Below are 18,453 nucleotides of genomic sequence, written 5' to 3' on the forward strand. Positions count from 1 at the left end.
TAACGCAGCAGTGACGTCACGAACACTGTGCCACTAACGCAGCAGTGACGTCACGAACACTGTGCCACGAACGCAGCAGTGACGTCACGAACACTGTGCCACGAACGCAGCAGTGACGTCACGAACACTGTGCCACGAACGCAGCAGTGACGTCACGAACACTGTGCCACTAACGCAGCAGTGACGTCACGAACACTGTGCCACGAACGCAGCAGTGACGTCACGAACACTGTGCCACGAACGCAGCAGTGACGTCACGAACACTGTGCCACGAACGCAGCAGTGACGTCACGAACACTGTGCCACGAACGCAGCAGTGACGTCACGAACACTGTGCCACGAACGCAGCAGTGACGTCACGAACACTGTGCCACGAACGCAGCAGTGACGTCACGAACACTGTGCCACGAACGCAGCAGTGACGTCACGAACACTGTGCCACGAACGCAGCAGTGACGTCACGAACACTGTGCCACTAACGCAGCAGTGACGTCACGAACACTGTGCCACGAACGCAGCAGTGACGTCACGAACACTGTGCCACTAACGCAGCAGTGACGTCACGAACACTGTGCCACGAACGCAGCAGTGACGTCACGAACACTGTGCCACGAACGCAGCAGTGACGTCACGAACACTGTGCCACTAACGCAGCAGTGACGTCACGAACACTGTGCTACTAACGCAGCAGTGACGTCACGAACACTGTGCCACTAACGCAGCAGTGACGTCACGAACACTGTGCTACTAACGCAGCAGTGACGTCACGAACACTGTGCCACGAACGCAGCAGTGACGTCACGAACACTGTGCCACTAACGCAGCAGTGACGTCACGAACACTGTGCCACTAACGCGGCAGTGACGTCACGAACACTGTGCCACGAACGCAGCAGTGACGTCACGAACACTGTGCCACTAACGCAGCAGTGACGTCACGAACGTTTCACGGTGACGCGTTTAGCTCGTCACGAACAAATCCCAAAACTCGCCGCGTGGGATTTCCCGACGAGACACCGCCCAGGTGCGGCTTCACCGTCATCACCATCATCATCATCATAAGCCAAGATCAATACACTGCTGGATGGAAAGGCTTTCTTCCCCCAGCCGTCACCATGTATCAGGACCCTACAGAAAAAGAGCTGTGTGGGTGTGTGGGTGTTTGTGTTCCTTGGGTCGCGTTGCTAATCACAATCATCATCAGCATCAGCAGCGTGCCGATCAAGCAGTGGCCGTTATAGGCCCGTTATCTCTCAAGGTCAACGATTGTTTATCTCTTTGCCACCAAATCCCCCTCCCGTAGCGTCCATTCCCACGTGAGAATCAATCGTGAAATCCCCTCTCGCCCTGTGAAACCCTGAACGGCCTTGCTCCCAAACTCACCACCGCGGTGGCGTCCTCCGCAGTGCTCGCCACCCTCGACTCACCGCCACGTCCCCCACGCTCTCGCGGTTTCATCCCCCACCCCACCTCTCTCGCACTCTTCAAATGTCAGCGGAGTTCCGTTTGCGCTCCGCTCTCCCGACTCTCCCTGCGTTTAGCCTCGTGACCCTGCTCATCACTCGGCGTGTTTGTGTAGCGCTATAGACTGTACCGTATATTTATTTATTCCACATTTTTAAAATGATGTTGTATAACCGCATTGGTTTTAACTTCCGAGACGTTAATTATATTTCTGCATGAACGTCTCCCTCCCCACGCCGTGTCGGCCGAGGGAGTTTTTGGAGCATACTTCACTCTGCTGTCCTGCGTGGCGTTGGTGAAGCGGTGGGCGGAGAGGAGGGGGGGGGCGTGTGGGGGTGGGTCGGGGTCTAGGGCAGGTTCAGATATAATTTGCCATGAATGTTCGCAGTGGCGGGGAATCTAACTCATTAAAAACAGCAAGACGCCCGTTTCACCTTTGAACAATTTAATGAAAGTTACATTGCCATCCAGCAACGCTAATCTGGACATTTCAATAAACAATCCTCATTGCAAATCATGGTTCCGGAAGGCGTTTAGCTGATGGGCCAAAATGTCATTTGATTTGATTTTCTGAGATGCTCTTTCAGATTTTTTTTGTTTGCCATATAGCTGCGCAACCTTTTTTGCTGTTTCATTAACCTTCCTATGTCCCGCAACGTTCTGTTGGGGCATCTCAGCCTCCGCGGACGACGATGACGACGATGAAGATGCCTCGAGAGATTTCGTTTCTTCCATCTCACAATTATTTTGGCAATCGTGCTGTGGGCGATCGTGCCGTGAGCTCACTGTATTTCCATCCGGAACTCTTTTGCACAGACCCAGGGCGGCATCCCGTCTCGTGGTAAACAGAACGGCTCCGGATATAAATAGGCGTGTGCACGTGCACAGCCCTTGGTCAATCCACTGCTGGACGACGACCACAGCACGCTGGTCAATGTGAAGGAGGCTAACGAAATTGGCGAGATGCGGAGAAACTTGAACGGTCTGCTCGGAGGTCGGGGTCGCGAGGTCACCGCGGCTGATGCTATATCTGCGCCACACCTCACCGTCGCTACTTTCCTTCTGCCAGATCCGACAGTTGCTGAAAAGTCGTCCGCTCTTTCAACCCCATCCTCACCGCCCTGCGGCTCTTACCCTGCGTCGCCGACTCCTGGGTACCTCTCCACTGCTCATCTTGGTCACACGCCCTCCTCCTCCATCCTGCACACGTGTCCCACCCATCACAATCTCCTATTTAAAACCTCCATGTGTCTTACCCCATCCTCCTACACCACTGTGCACACCATCATCTTTCTGTCCTTGCTTATAACCACGACGCCTTTTTGCCACGTTTAAACCTGAACCCTCAAGTCGGTTACACATCCTCCTCCATTCCGCACCCGTGGCTCACAACTCTGCTTTCTCGCCACTTTCCAAACCGAAACCCCAAGTTGCTCACCCTATCCTGCCAATTAAATCCCTGCCAACGTCCGCGCTGCAGTAACCAAGTGGTAGCGGTGGCCAGTGGTGGCAAGGTTGGTGGTGGCGGCAGTGACGGTGGCAGTGGCGGTGATGGCATTTTCCAGGCGGCACCGGGCGAAATGTCACCGCGACTCCATCAAGCCACGCTGCAGCCGCCTCCACTCGGCGCTGCGAGTCGGACGGTCGCGCTATTATAATTTCCCGATTACTTTCCTCCTCTTTCTCGATGCGCCACGCTCCGTCCGCTAAATTTTTAATGCTTGGCATTTCATTTATAATTCCACATGCGTCCCCGCCAAGGTGTACGGTGTTGCCAGAGCGAACTGCGGGGCAGGCAAGGGCCCCCCTTTCCGCGGGAGATGAGGGGACGGCAGGAGGGGGGAGGAGGAGGAGGAGGGTGGTGCAGGGAGATGAGGAGACGGCAGAGGGGGGAGGAGGAGGGTGGTGCAGGGAGATGAGGAGACGGCAGGAGGGGGGAGGAGGAGGAGGGTGGTGCAGGGAGATGAGGGGACGGCAGGAGGGGGGAGGAGGAGGAGGAGGGTGGTGCAGGGGGATGAGGAGACGGCAGGAGGGGGGAGGAGGAGCTGGGGTGGTGCAGGGAGAGGAGGGGGGGAGGAAGGGTGGTTGGGCGGGGGGGGCGGCGGACGGATGAGATCATAGTGGGCTCACACATTTGCCCGGATTAATGCTGCCCGCAGCAAATCAATAAGTGGCAGGCGGATGAAGGAATCATGCTCACGAATGACTGAATGGAAGAATGTAACGGAGAGTATCGTTTGAGTCAGCCGCTTTAGTCTGGCGTGTCGAAACGGGTTCAGCGTGTGCCCGCTTAAACACACACCACGTGTGTATTTCACACGTCCACATACATACACGTGCGCTTTCGCACACATTGCCACATGCATGACTGTGTTTATAATATGTACGTATGTGTGTTGATATGTAATCTATCTCGACTCATAGAATAAAGGCGGGCGTGGTGTTGGTCACCCACCCCCTCGTGTACCGTGGCGACCTTCATAGGTGCTCGCGAACAGCAATTGCCTCAACAATATGTTAAGGATATACAGGGGATATTTGTGCATGCGTGCGTGTGAATGCCGTGCGAGTGTGGGTTTGTTTGTTTTTTTTATCTGAAAGTTTTGCCGCTACCAGAAATGTCTCTGGCACTTCACGCTCCGATGCTCCATTCATTCTCGCCGCGAAATGAATAATACAGCGACGGGCCAAGGCGCAGCGAGACACCCGCGGACAGAGCGCCGCGACTTCCCAGTGCGCTCTCCGTGGTGCTGAAAGGCGGCGACGACAGATCCCCCCCGTACTGTAAAAGCCTTCGACTCACTGCTGGGACAAGTGCTGTTAGCGAGCACCTGATGAAGGTCGGCACGGCGCACGAGGCAGTTGTTGGCCAGCACCACGTCCGACCGCCTTTGTCTCCCCAGTGGCGATGTTTTTACGCACCGCACGGAGTACTCGTTTGAGGTTGAGTCGACTTAGGGGAGGCCCAGGACCGGTTCAGATAATCGTCACTGGTGTTGGCCATGAACGGGAATTGAACTCGGGTCGCCAGGTTTATAGCGCAATGCGCTAACCGCTACACCACCGCTCCCCACGACGCGGTGGGTTGTCAAGACCAGCACGCCCGGCCGCCTTTGTCTCCCCAGTGCGGATGTTTACACACCGCACCAGGTAAATATTTTCAGGCCCAGTCGACCTAGGGGAGGCCCCAGAACCAGTTCAAATATTCGCCACTGTTATCGATCGCGATCGGCAATCGGACTCGGGTCGCCGGGCTAGTGACGCAGCGTGCTAACCAGTGGACCACTGCTCCCCACGTGGTGCTGAACAACGCGCACACAGAGTGCGTGTTTTGATATGCGCATTAAAGACTTGCCGAGGAATACGCTGTCAGCGAGCTCCTATTAAGGCCGCCCAATGGAAAGATCTGAGGCCGGATGGTGGGAGGCTGTCAGGGCAGGTCTTTGAGGTCACGTGTTTACCGCGGGATCTGGCAGCGGGTGGGAATCGCTGGTGGCCAGCTGTGTGACGTCAGCGGGTTTAGCCATGAGACTCCTTGATCGCGATCTTGATGTCAACTCGATCTTGATTGAGGCCGGGTTGACCATCATATAACGCCCGGCAATCTTCGTCTTCCCAGCGCCGAGGTTTTGCAATGCGGCATCAGGCACGAAAACTAAGGCTGAGTCGATCTTGGGGAAGTTCCAGACGCGGTTTAGATAGCACGAGACACTGAGCCGAGCCGTGGCTGAAAATTGAAGTCAGGTCACCTTAACCGCACACGGGTATCGACCAGCCTCCTCTCTTGTACCTGCAGCGTGTGGACGTTTTACTGGCACAGCCATTGAAGATTTCTCGAGCGACGTGTGGAATATATATTTTTGAAATGGTGCAGGGGCCATATCACATATCCCTGTGGCAGCCCGAGCTGAACGGGGAAGAGCTCTGACTCACGGCCACGCAGCTTTACCTGGGCCTACCGCTCCACCATGCAGATCCATAATTACCATCATGAGGGTCATTAATGCCCTTAATGGTAGTCATTAAGGGCCTTGTCATAGTTTTTGTTGTTGTCGTCAGTTGCGTGTGTGCGCTCTGCGCTACCGGCGTGGTGCACTGCGACCAGAACGCCGCGGCACGAGGCTTAGTTCAGACGTGGCGTCATCGCTCCCACACACTCCCCCATCGCTCCCACACGCTCCCCCGTCGCTCCCACACGCTCCCCCGTCGCTCCCACACGCTCCCCCGTCGCTCCCACACGCTCCCCCAGTCGCTCCCACACGCTCCCCCGTCGCTCCCACACGCTCCCCCGTCGCTCCCACACGCTCCCCCGTCGCTCCCACACGCTCCCCCGTCGCTCCCACACGCTCCCCCGTCGCTCCCACACGCTCCCCCGTCGCTCCCACACGCTCCCCCGTCGCTCCCACACGCTCCCCCGTCGCTCCCACACGCTCCCCGATCGCTCCCACACGCTCCCCCGTCGCTCCCACACGCTCCCCCGTCGCTCCCACACGCTCCCCCGTCGCTCCCACACGCTCCCCCGTCGCTCCCACACGCTCCCCCGTCGCTCCCACACGCTCCCCCGTCGCTCCCACACGCTCCCCCATCGCTCCCACACGCTCCCCCATCGCTCCCACACGCTCCCCTATCGCTCCCACACGCTCCCCCATCGCTCCCACACGCTCCCCCATCGCTCCCACACGCTCTCCCATCGCTCCCACACGCTCCCCTATCGCTCCCACACGCTCCCCCATCGCTCCCACACGCTCCCCCATCGCGTGAGCGCACCTCGTTGCGCGTCGCTCCGCGTCGCTTCGCAACTCCAAATGAATTGCAGCTGGTGCTGAATAAGCCCAGTTCCTCGCCCCATCGATCTTCTCGATTGGAATTAACCGCGGCTCCCGTGCGCGCGTTACTCTTATTAAACGGAGGAAAAACAAAGGGCCCCGGAGACGGAGCGCGCGGGCGTGCGCCACTGCGGGTTGTCCCACGCGAGGATCTGAGATGTCTTTGTCGTAGCCGCGGCCGATTGAATCCACCAGCAACTGGGCCATGGGGTTTCAAACGGGTTTGTTAAAATAGTGACACGCGCGGACATAAACTCAGAGACACAGGGAGGGAGGGAGACGCAGAAGGCGACAACGACTAGAATCACGGGCAATAGTCACGGGGAAAGAGAGACAACACAGACAGTGATTTATATGGAGAGAGACACGCTGAGAGGGACAGAGAGGGAGAGAGAGAGCGATGCGGTGAGAGAAAGATGGGAACGTGGAGAGAGATACCCGCACGGAGAGACACAGTAAGAGAGGAATCCTGGAAACTCGACATGGAAAAATATTAATGCGGAGAGACGTGGATAAAGAGACACGGAAATGTATAGCTGGGGCATTACTACAATTGATTAAATACAACTCCCACTAGCTGGAGCGTGCGCTTTACCGTGGGGCAATGCGGCCCACGCCCCATCCCCTCTGGATAGGCGGCTGGGGCTCTCTTGCAAAACACACACAGCGCAAAATGAGAACAAGACAAACGCCTTCATCTCTGGGACGCTCGTGATTAACTCAAACTCCAATTCTGGTGGCGCGTTGGTGGTGTTAGTGGTGGTGTTAGTGTTGGCGGTGTTGGTGTTTGTGGTGTTGCTGGTGGTGTTGGTGTTTGTGGTGTTGCTGGTGGTGTCAGCGGCGAACGCGAGGAGGCGCCGAGAGGGTCACGGGCAGCAACGTTTCGCAATTACCTCCGAATGGACGGGTTGCGGGTCCCTTGCTTGTCAGGTCAGAGGTTGCACTTCTCGCAATTACGTCCACACTGGGGGACTGCAAGGCCAGGCCCTTCAATTTTGGAGTCTTGGAACAATGTCAACATCCCGGGGCAGAACCTTTGCTGGAACACGCGAGGGAGAGTCCACTGATAAATACGCAGCCACTGTTGTGTTACTGCTGTTGTTGCTGCTGGTGGTGGCTGTAGTTGAAGAAGTGACTGTGGTGGTTGTTTGTTGGTGTTGTTGTTGTGACTGAGTCGAACGCACCAAATATTTGCTGGTGGGACAATATACATAGAGAGAAATATGAATTTGATAACTTTCACCGTCACGGTGATAAATCCGGAAATATTCTATGATGAGCGAACGCTCGAAATTTGTTAAACGAAGCAATTTGCAAAAATGTACAATAATTTGCATTGAATTAGCGCAGAGGAGGTGTTTAGCGATAATCAATTAATCTGTCACACTTACCGCTGCACAACATCAAAACCCGCCACTTGGTGAGCACGCGGCGCGGTCATTTCGGACCCTTCGCGCACACCGCCACTCTAAATTCTATTCCAGCCTATGTGTTGTATTTATTTATATATAATATTGCATTTATTGAAAAAATATGTGTTGCGGCCGCGGTGTGAAAATGATCTCAAGGACTGCGCGCTCCGAGGGCAGGAGGCAGGGTAATTACGGGCCGTGCCCGATCCTCCACCCCCGCGCCTGACATCCATTTAAGAGAAGGGCGACCGGGAGGGAGGCGCTGCAGCCAACAGTGATGGTCCCGTCATGGCGATGGCGATGGTCCCATCAGCCCGCGTCTCTGAACCGTCACTCAATCCGTGCTGTGCGAGGCGGGTGGTGCAGTGGCCGTGGTAAACACGCGTGGAGAGTCTTTGGGTGTCGCTATACATTCCCACGCGGCAAGGCACTTCGTTGAGCTATCATGCGTGGCCAGGTTGCTTCTGACAAAGAGCTACATAGCTCAGTTGGCCTTACTCTGGCCAAATAAAAAATTATTTTAGTTGTGCAGGTTGTTTGTTTTTGCGCGCTGCTGTTGTTGTGGCAATTTATCTCTCCATTATCATTTTCAAAATCAAGAGCAAATCATGTCCGATGCCACGAAGGGAAACTTTGTCGCTTCGAACTCACCAGCAGATAACGAGCTGGACTACCACTCGACCGCATGAGGACATCAACGAGACGACTACCGCCCTCCGCGCGGACAAATGGAAAATAAAGCAAAGCCCCAAATTTTGAACGCGGCTCCATGACGTGTGTATGCATGGATGTAGAACTTCTTTCGCACCGTACGTAGCCAACCGTGCCAATCGGTAGGTTGCGGGGGGAAGAACAAAAAACCAAACGCACCCAAAAAAAGACACGAACGGCTCACGGCAACGGAGCGCGACGATCGGTGACGTCTCGCCTAGGCCTCCTTGGGCCCTTTCCAGCTGGAGCCACAGAGCGATTACCCCGTGACCATTCGCCCATCCACGCGTTGTCTTGCCGGTGCGGCTTCTTCCGTTTACCGCGGTGATCAACCCTCCTGAGCGGGTGCTCTTGGAGCAGGGCGGGGGGGGGTAACACCTTGAAGCCCCAGTCCCTCACACGACACGACCAGCGTCTGGGCTCCTTCTAGGATCAGGAATTCCATCACACACCGTGCGGACCCACATCGTGAACCGGTACCCCCCCCCCGCACCCCCCACAGATCGCTCAGCGGAGGAAGAGAGGCGCCACACGCGGCATCCACAAACGTCGTGAATTGGCCCAATAAACTGGACCTAAACATCTACGTTGCACTTTTTTCTTTACTTTTTCACCTCGAGACACACGCAAGGAGAATTGTCTCCGTCCTCATTCCCGTCACCACCATCATCATCATTATCGTCATCAGAAACCTCTCTGTTGAAATCTATCAGCATTATTTCCCTGCCTATACTGTTATTTCGTCCTGTATAACTGTACAAATCGCACACGATACAGTAGAACAGATGATGCATTTATGAAATAAATATAAGCGCGATCGCGAAATCGTAACAGTTCATCGAGTCGTTATCGACGTGGCGAGGAAGGTGGGAGGGTGGACTTCAGTCGCCGTGCATCGCTCGTCCGCGGGGCCGAACTGGCCGAGCCGATGACCGCGCACTGCGCCAACAGCGAGCCCCGCTCGGTAGACGCGGGGTTCGCTTTGTGTGTGTGGGGGGGGGGGACGGGACGCTTCGCGTGGAGAGTTCGCGGCTCTCGCCAAACGAGTCCAAGAGCGCTCCGCGGAGAGGCGAAGGTGACCGCGAATTGACTCGCGCGATATTTGACGCCGTCTCTCTCTCTCTCTAGCTCGCTCTCTGTCGCTCTCTCCCGAGACAGCATCTGAGCTCCGAAGAGAAAACAAACAGCAGCACAAGAAAAATAAATGAATGAAATAGCTCAACAAAATGCGCCCGGCGACAAATGCGCACGCAATGACGGTCTCTTGCCTCTCTCGGCGCGGCGCTCCGAGCCAGTGACGTCTCCAGCTTAGAGAGCTCCGCGACTTCGCCCTCCCCCATAACCTCCCCCCCCCCTCCCAATTGAATCTGTGCTCGCAAAACCCCAGCGGTGATAATTCCATTTTTGCGCTGAACGTCTGATTCTGTAATGATTGCTTCAGACAGAACTCCCTATCCCCGTGGAACACAAACACAAATCGAGCCCTTCTCGACGTGGAGTGACGGACGGCTCATTCACGGCGAAGGGGGCCTCCGTTCTCGCCGCGGGCGAGTTTGCTGGGTGGCTCAGACAGAGCCTCCGACTGACTCGGCGTGGCAGAAATTGTCTAAAAGCGTGGCGGCTGCCAGGCGTGGTTCTAACAACGCCGGGTTGCCGTGCGGGCCAACTGACGGACGGGCTAATGGACAGACGGACTTGATGGATGGGTGGATGCCTGGAGAGCTGGCGGAAGGACGGACGACCTCTGAGTGAAATCATCTTCGGTCGCTTCTACCCCCCCCTCCGGCCCGTGGCTGCGACGCACCCAAGACAAAGATCCCTCGTACAGACCGTTGGGGCAAGTGCTCCGTTAGCACGCGCTGCGCTTTCATTCACCAACACTCGCCGAGTCAAGGAACCCGCTCGGTCCAATCTCTTGCGCGCTTTTTCACACCGCACCAGGTACTCATTGGAGGCTGAGTTGATCTAGGGGAGGCCCAGGACCGGTTCGGACAATCGTCACCGGTGTTGGCCGCGGGCGGGAATCCAACTCGGGTGGCCGATTTCGTAGCGCGGCGCGCTAACCGCTGCGACACTGCTCCCCACACACGCACATCGCACGCACATCACACACACACACTCGCACGCACATCGCACACACACACACTCTCCCACGCGTCCGCTGCGAATGTGTGCACACGGGGTGCTTGCGTGTTCACTTCAATTACTGTTGGCAGTTCCACTTTTGCCAAACAGCTCGCACCCGCCGCCCTAATGAAGTATTGATTAGCAAGCGGAAACAATACATTTAAAATGAGCTCTCTCCCGGAGCGTGCACTCGGCTCCGTTTGTCGCTGCGTTGTGAGCCGGGACACCCGCGCGTTCTCCGCCTGACCCCGGCATTTAAGGTACATCGCCACGCTATCAGTAAATTATCAAAACATCGGGGATGTGTGCGGGTGAGTGGATGAAACAACAACAACAACACAGACATCTGCGCGGCTTTCGCGTGTCCCTCTACGATGTCTCGGCCGCCGCGGCTTTCTTGCGCGCGCTATGGATGAGCCACGTGAAGTGGAGCCCATGAGACAAAAAAAGGATGATGAGGGTGGGGCACGAAGTGGGGGGGGGAGTGTTGCGTGGTGCGGCGGGGGGCTGGGAGTTTGCATGAACCGGGGCCGGGTCGGGTCTCCGAGTTGCCCTTCGTGGCTCTGCGGGAAACCGCTGCATCACCACGCGGGTCTCGGCGCGCTCACGGCGAGGCTGTTGCGAGACGTGAAAGCTGTCTGTGCTCTGCTCGTGTTCTCGCTGTGCACGCTCTCTGTGCACGCTAGTTACGTGCCGGCGATGCCCCAGCTGTATACATCATCCGTGTGCTACGTGATGCCGGTACACTCCTAGCTGGTGTACGCATCAGGGGCGTACTCTGGCTGTGCGTACTCTGTGCGCTGGCTTTGCGCACACGCAGTGGCTGGCGTCTGGCCAGGGAGTTGGTGCAGGGCGCGGCTCGGGGTGGGGGAAGAGAAATGATAGAATCCGCTACTTGGAACGTTCACACACACATACAAAGACCCCCTGTATAGCCTTTAACAGACTGTTGGGCCAAGTGCTGTTAGCGAGTACCTATGAAGGCCGGAATGGCACACGCGGGGGTGAGTGACCAACATCACGCCCGGCTAATTTAAGGCTGAGTCAACCTAGGGGTCGTGAGCGGGAATCGAACTCGGGTCGCAGAGGTTCGTAGTGCGGTGCGCTAGCCACAGCGCCACCGTTCCCCAGACACACACACAGTACATATATGCACACATACATACAAATAATAAAAGACACCCACGATACACACCTTTATAGATACACATATACACATACTGTACACATACGTTAATACATAAACACTTTATTGCATTCACACAGAGGCAAAGATTACCGTGCACAGATTGCTGGGGCTAATGCTGTTAGCGAGTACTTATGAAGACCGGAACGCCAATCAAAGGCGGTGGTGTGGGCAGAATCACGCCCAGCTGCCTTTGTCTCTCCAGTGCGAATGTTAACGCACCGCACCAAGTACTTATTTAAGGCCCAGTGGACCTATGGGAGAATCCACGACAGGTTCGGGTTATTCACGACCGATGATAATTTTGGCCGGCACACGAGCACACGTTCACGGCCAACACCAGTGACGATCATCAGAATCAGTCCTGGGCCTCACCCTAGGTCGACTCAGCCTCAAATGAGTACCTGGCGCGCTGTGTAAACATCGCCACTTTGGAGACAAAGGCGGCCGGGCATGGTGCTGTCACCCACCCACCCCTCGTGTGTCGTGCCGTTCTTCATAGGTGCTCGCTAACAGCACTTGTCCCACGACAGTCTGTTTAAGGCTATACGGGGGATATGTGTCTTTGTTCTCTGTATACGTGTGCGCTTGCTCCCAGAGTCCGTGAGGGCACGGCCACATCCCTTAATTAGGAATCCCGCTAATTGGGACACTTTTTTCCTGTTTATGTGACTGCAACCCACGTGAGTGTGAGGTTGGTTCTGTTTAGGCAAATGCAGTCGCGAAGGTTCCTCAAGGGAGGCCGGGAGTGGAGGTGTCTCATTAGCCGAGGTGCGCCAGTGTGTGGGCGCGCCTGTGTGTGTGTGTGGTCTGTCTGTGTGTCTGTCTGTGTGTGGATGTGTGTGGTGGGGAGCGGTGGTGTAGCGGTTAGCGCGACGCTGCGCGACGAACCTGGCGACCCGAGGTCGATTCCCGCTCACGGCCAACGCCGCCAGTGACGATTATCTGAACCGGTCCTGGGCCTCCCCTAGGCCATACGGGGGATCTTTGTGTGTGGATGCGCCAGTGTGCCTGTGATCGCGTGCGTGTGTGTCTGTGTGTTTTTGTGTGCGTCTTCGCGCGTGTGTGCGGGTGCGTACGGACGTGTGTGTCTGTGTGCTTGTGCGCGCGTGTTGTACGTGTGCCTGTGTTTGTCTCTCCGCGCGGGTGTCTAACGAACCCGGCGACCCGAATTGGATTCCCGCTCACGGTCCAATAACAGTGGCGGATATTATAACCGGCCCTGGTGAGCCTCCCCTAGGTCAACTCAGCCTTAAATGTGTAGTCCCTGGGGCGTTGTGTAAACATCAGTACTGGGGAGACAAAGGCGGCCGTTCTTGGTGTTGGCTACCGACCCCCTCGTGTGCTGTGCCGGTCTCGTGTGTGTGTGCATGCGTGTGTGTGTCTACTTTTGTTTTTAATGTCCCTGAGTATGAACATGTGTTGTATGCCTGCGCGTGTTTGTGCGTTCATCTGTGTGTGCATCTATGTAGGTTACAGGTTTCTGCTTATAACCCATTATTTTTAATTAACATGGTTTATGTGCGTGTGTTGGCGTCTGGAGATGTAGCGGGATATATACATCCACACTGAATTGCCTGTTCGTCCGCGTGGGCCCGTGCTGGTGGTACTAATGTGTCGATGTGTGTGTGTACGCGTCGTGGGGAGCGGTAGTGTAGCAGCTTAGCGCACTGCGCTATAAACCCGGCGACCCGAGTTCAATTCCCGTTCATGGACAACACCAGTGACGATTATCTCAAATCGGTTCTGGGCCTCCCTAGGTCGACTCAGCCTCGAACGAGTTCCCGGTGCGGTGCGTAAAAGCATCGCCATTAGGGAGACAAAGGCGGTCGGGCGTGGTGCTGGCCAACAACTCCCTCGTGTGCCGTTCTGGCCTTCATAGGTGCTCGCTAACAATACTTGCCCCAACAGGACGTTAGGGCGACACGGGGAATCTTTGTCTTTGCGTCTTTGTGTCGTGGGGAGCGGTTGCGCAGAAATTGGCGCTGCACCGCGATACCTAAATCCAATTCCCGGCCACGGCCAACTTCAATAAAATCGGACCCGGTCGACCCTGCGGTCGACTCAGCCCTAAATTACGATTTGGCGTCATCAAAGGCGTGCGCCGCTCCGGCCTTCACATGTGCCGCTCGCGAACAGCACTTGTCCCAAGAGTCTGCTACAGGCTATAGGGGGGATCTTTGTCTTTGTTGCACGCGCAGGTGTTCCTGCTCGCTCGCTCGCCTAACCAGTCCCGGCAGGTTTCCCTTCTCTTAAGCTTCACACTTATCTTACACTGAAAATTAAAATAGAAATCTTTAACCCTGTAGCGCCGCGAAGCATTGCTAGTTTAACGTCATTACCTCACGCTCTCTCTCACACACCATGATGATGGGAAAAACAAAGGTCCCCCGTATAGCCGTAATACATTGTGCGGCAAGTGCTGTTTTTGAGTAACACCTATAAAGGCCGGAACGGCACACGATGGGGTGGGTGGCCAGCACCACACCCGACCGCCTTTGTCTCCCCAGTGGCGATGTTTTTACGCACCGTACCAGGTACTCATTTGAGGCTAAGTCGACTTTGGGGAGGCCCAGAACAGGTTCAGATATTCGTCACTGATGTCGACCGGGTTTGTAGTGCAATGCGCTAACGGCGACACCACCGCTCCCGATACTCTGCTACACACACACACATTCATTGCCATTCATACATAACACCCATTGTTCTACACACTTGAATGCTGTATATACTCAATCTCAGAGAAACAGTCATACACACGCACACTCTTCCACGCAGTGATATACACACATTGGCATACACAGCACGCTCCAATGCACATATTGCCATAACTACAAAGACAAATATCCTCCCCTGCAGCCGTTAACAGACTGTTGGAGCAAGTGGCCACGATCCCGCATATTCACACACACACACACGGACTAGCACACACACACACGGAGTGGAGATCCGTGTGTGCGGTCACGGGTGGCGAACTGGGTCTGCGTGAGCTCCGAGGACAAACACGCGCCCCTTGTTCCTGCATGAGGTTTGCAAGGGTACAAGTCACGCGAGCGCATCACGATTAAACATCGATGCGGTTTACAAGCCGGCAAGCCCAATCCATCACGCCGGCCTCCGATCTGTTGAGCGATGGGACTGTGCACAACAAACAAGCCGACGGATCTTCGTGTTCTACCAAATCCCATTAGCCGCACACACACGCACGGGATGTTTTTCGTACACGTGCATCCCTTTTTCAGCAAACAACGGTCGAATACCAACACACTGCGGGCCGGTTTCGACATTCATCGTTTCATTAGCGCAGAACAGGCTTGAGTTGAAGCAATGCTGGCCGGATTGTCAGATGTCGCCTGCAAAGACCACCCCCTCTGTACGTGAGATATGGGTCCCATTCGGATGTATGTGTGTGTACGTTCAACTTCTTTCGCACCGTACGTAGCCAGCCGTGCTAATCGCAGTTGCGGGACGCGAGGCTGCGTGGAAACACGCGCGAATTGACGGCGCGCGCGTCGCGTGAGCTCGCGGTCACGTGGGTTTTGTGCAATAAATGTAGTTGCAAATCTTGCACAAAAATGCTATGCTCGTCCGGGCTTTGGTATTGGTGAGCTGTGCGGCGAGTTTAGTATTGGTGTTGGTGAGCAGCGTGGTGAGTTTAGTCGTGATCTCGGTGAGCAGTATGGTGAGTTTAGTGTTGGTGTCGGGGGTTTGCAATTCCCGTGTACGCGTGGACCGTGCAAGATGACTCCCTGAACAGCCCCTCGTGTTTACAAATTCACATCTTAAGCGGTGGGGCGAGGGTGTTGATTGGCTGTGCCGGGTGCGACGCGATGGTGAGAATTCACTGACCGGTGGCGCGAAGTCATCGGAACAGGGTTGGTGGACCACACTCAGATTTACGGAACTTCCAGAGCCAGCCCCGCTGCGACTGATGCTCAGGAGATACCGGCAGTACAGCCAAGTCGGTCCGTCTACGCGTCTGTGTGGACCTATCAATGCTCTCTCCTCGTACGCGCGGTGGGATCTACTCCGCCAGTTCCGATGTTGTTCCGGCTCAACGTGCGGTGCAACACTCCGTGTTTACAAACGAGGATTGGCCAAGCAATGCAATGCGGCTTCCTTCGATACAACTTCAGTGCATTACATGTCGACGTATTACGGGAGGTAGAGCGGTGGTGCAGCGATTAACGCATTGTGCCACGAATCCAGTTCACCTGAGTTCGAATCCCGACCAAGGCGAACATCAGTGTCGCGAGTGGTATCCGAACCGGTCCTAGGCATCCCCCTATACCACACCGCACTGACCAGCGTTGTGAAGTATGGTCACGCAAACCTCCTGTGACCGAAAGGCTTGGAGAGGCCTTGCTCCATCAGCGGTTGTGTGTACGTCGCATCACAATACGTACGGAAACCAACACGAAAGCCGTGCGGAATAGAACGAGGACCCCTTTTTTCCATTGACAAAATTTTCCACTCTTCTCGCGATCACGTCTCTCTCACCCCCAACGGAGGGGATTACCATCCGCCACTGAGGTCAGCCGTCGCCAGGGATACAACTCGGGACAAAGTGCCCCACTCCTATCCCCCCAGTGTCTCTTCCCCCACAACCACCCCACCACAACCACCACACCACAACCACCACATCACAACCACAACCACCCCAACACAACTACCACACCACAACCACAACCACCACACCACAACCACAACCACCACACCACAACCACCACACCACAACCACCCCACCACAACCACCCCACCACAACCACCCCACCACAACCACACCACCACAACCACACCACCACAACCACCCCACCACAACCACCCCACCACAACCATCCACCACAACCACACCACCACACCACCCAGCACACCACCCCACCACAACCACTCCACCACACAACCACCCAACACACCACCACACCACAACCACTCCACCACAACCACCCCACCACAACCACCCCAACACAACCACCCCACCACAACCACCCCAACACAACCACCGCACCACAACCTCTCAGCACAACCACCCCACCACAACCACCCCAACACAACCACCCCACCACAACCACCCCAACACAACCACTCCACCACAACCACCGCACCACAACCACCCCAATAAAACCACCCCACCACAACCACCCCAACACAACCACCCCACCACAACCACCCCACCACAACCACCCCAACACAACCACCACACCACAACCACTCCACCACAACCACCCCACCACAACCACCCCAATACAACCACCCTACCACAACCACCCAAACACAACCACCCCACCACAACCACCCCACCACAACCACCCCAACACAACCACCCCACCACAACCACCACACCACAACCACCCCACCACAACTACCCCACCACAACCACCCCACCACAACCACCCAGCACAACTTACCCCGCCTGGGAGGGAGGGAGGCAGGGATGGAGGGTTTTTGTTTTCCATCAGGGCGAGCTGAGCATGTGGCTCTGGCTCGGTGACCCTCATTAATCCAGCTGCTGGTCCGTGGACAGCATCAGTGTCCTTTCCCATAGAGCTACCCGAGCGTTAAATGCACTGAACGCACGCACGTACGTGCATACATACACACACTCTCTCGTACGCATGCACACGCTGTCATACAAATATCACCCGTGTAGCATTTAAAAGGACGTTGGGGCAAGTGATGTCAGAGGGCACCGATGAAGGCCGTGACGGCACACGAGGGGATAGGTGTGGCCAGAACCATGCGCGGCCGCCTTTGTCTCTCCCTCCCCCCCCTCAAGTGCTGATGTGTATACACCGCACCAGTGTACTAATTTGAGGCTGGGTTCACATAGGGGAGGGCGGGTCCAGGATCGGTTCAATTATTCGCCACTGCGAATTCGTCGTGAGCGGGAATTGTTGGTCGCGAAGCGGTTTGCCAGGTTCGTAGCGCAGTGCGCCAACCACGACACCGCACTCTCCACTCTCGCACACACACACCCGTGCCATTCATACCCGCTCTGATATACACACCCACTCGTACTCTCTCACAAGCTCGCTCTGAAATAAACACTGACATGCATACACGCGCACGTACAAAGACAACACACTTCCACAATGAGATACTCACGCACACACACGACGACACACTCACGCACACATACACGCCTACACCGGGACTCGAACACGCACATATACGCACGATGAAACAATGATATCTATAATGTGAGCACGCACACACACACATAAAACAAAGACCCCCGTGTAGCCTTAACAGACTTTTGGGGCAAGTACTGTTAGCGAGCACCTATGAAAGCCGGGACGGCACACGAGGGGGTGGGTGTCCAGCACCACGCCCGGCCGCCTTTGTCCCCGAGTGGCGATGTTTACACACCGCATGAGATTACTCATTTGAGGCGGAGTCGACCTAGGGGAGGCCCAGAACCGGTTCAGATATTCGTCACCGAACTCGGGACGCCGGGTTCATAGCGCACCACGCTAACCGCTGCACTACTGCTCCGCTCACTACTCCAAACACGCACATACATACGCACATAATGAAACACACACAGACGCACAGACACACCCGGGGTGGATCTCTTCTCCAATCTTCGCCGCTCTCCTCCCCGCCTCCTCGCCTCTTCACGGTGCCTCCAAAGCTTGGCTCGCCGTTTCCCACCGCACCATCTCCTCGCATCTTCGTTCATCCCGCCTTCACGAATGTCTCTTCTCCGTTGTCTCCCGTTTTGCTCA

General features: G+C 55.8%; 1 protein-coding gene across 1 annotated transcript in view; it reads left to right on the forward strand.

The window, feature by feature from the left end:
* Positions 1–18,453, forward strand: part of LOC133343523 (complexin-1) — a 347,833-nt gene that overhangs the window by 282,489 nt on the left and 46,891 nt on the right. The gene's annotated exons all lie outside the window — the stretch shown is intronic.

Source organism: Lethenteron reissneri, chromosome 17 (assembly GCF_015708825.2).
Source record: "Lethenteron reissneri isolate LAM-NWPU_2019-01 chromosome 17, ASM1570882v1, whole genome shotgun sequence".
NCBI lineage: Eukaryota > Metazoa > Chordata > Hyperoartia > Petromyzontiformes > Petromyzontidae > Lethenteron > Lethenteron reissneri.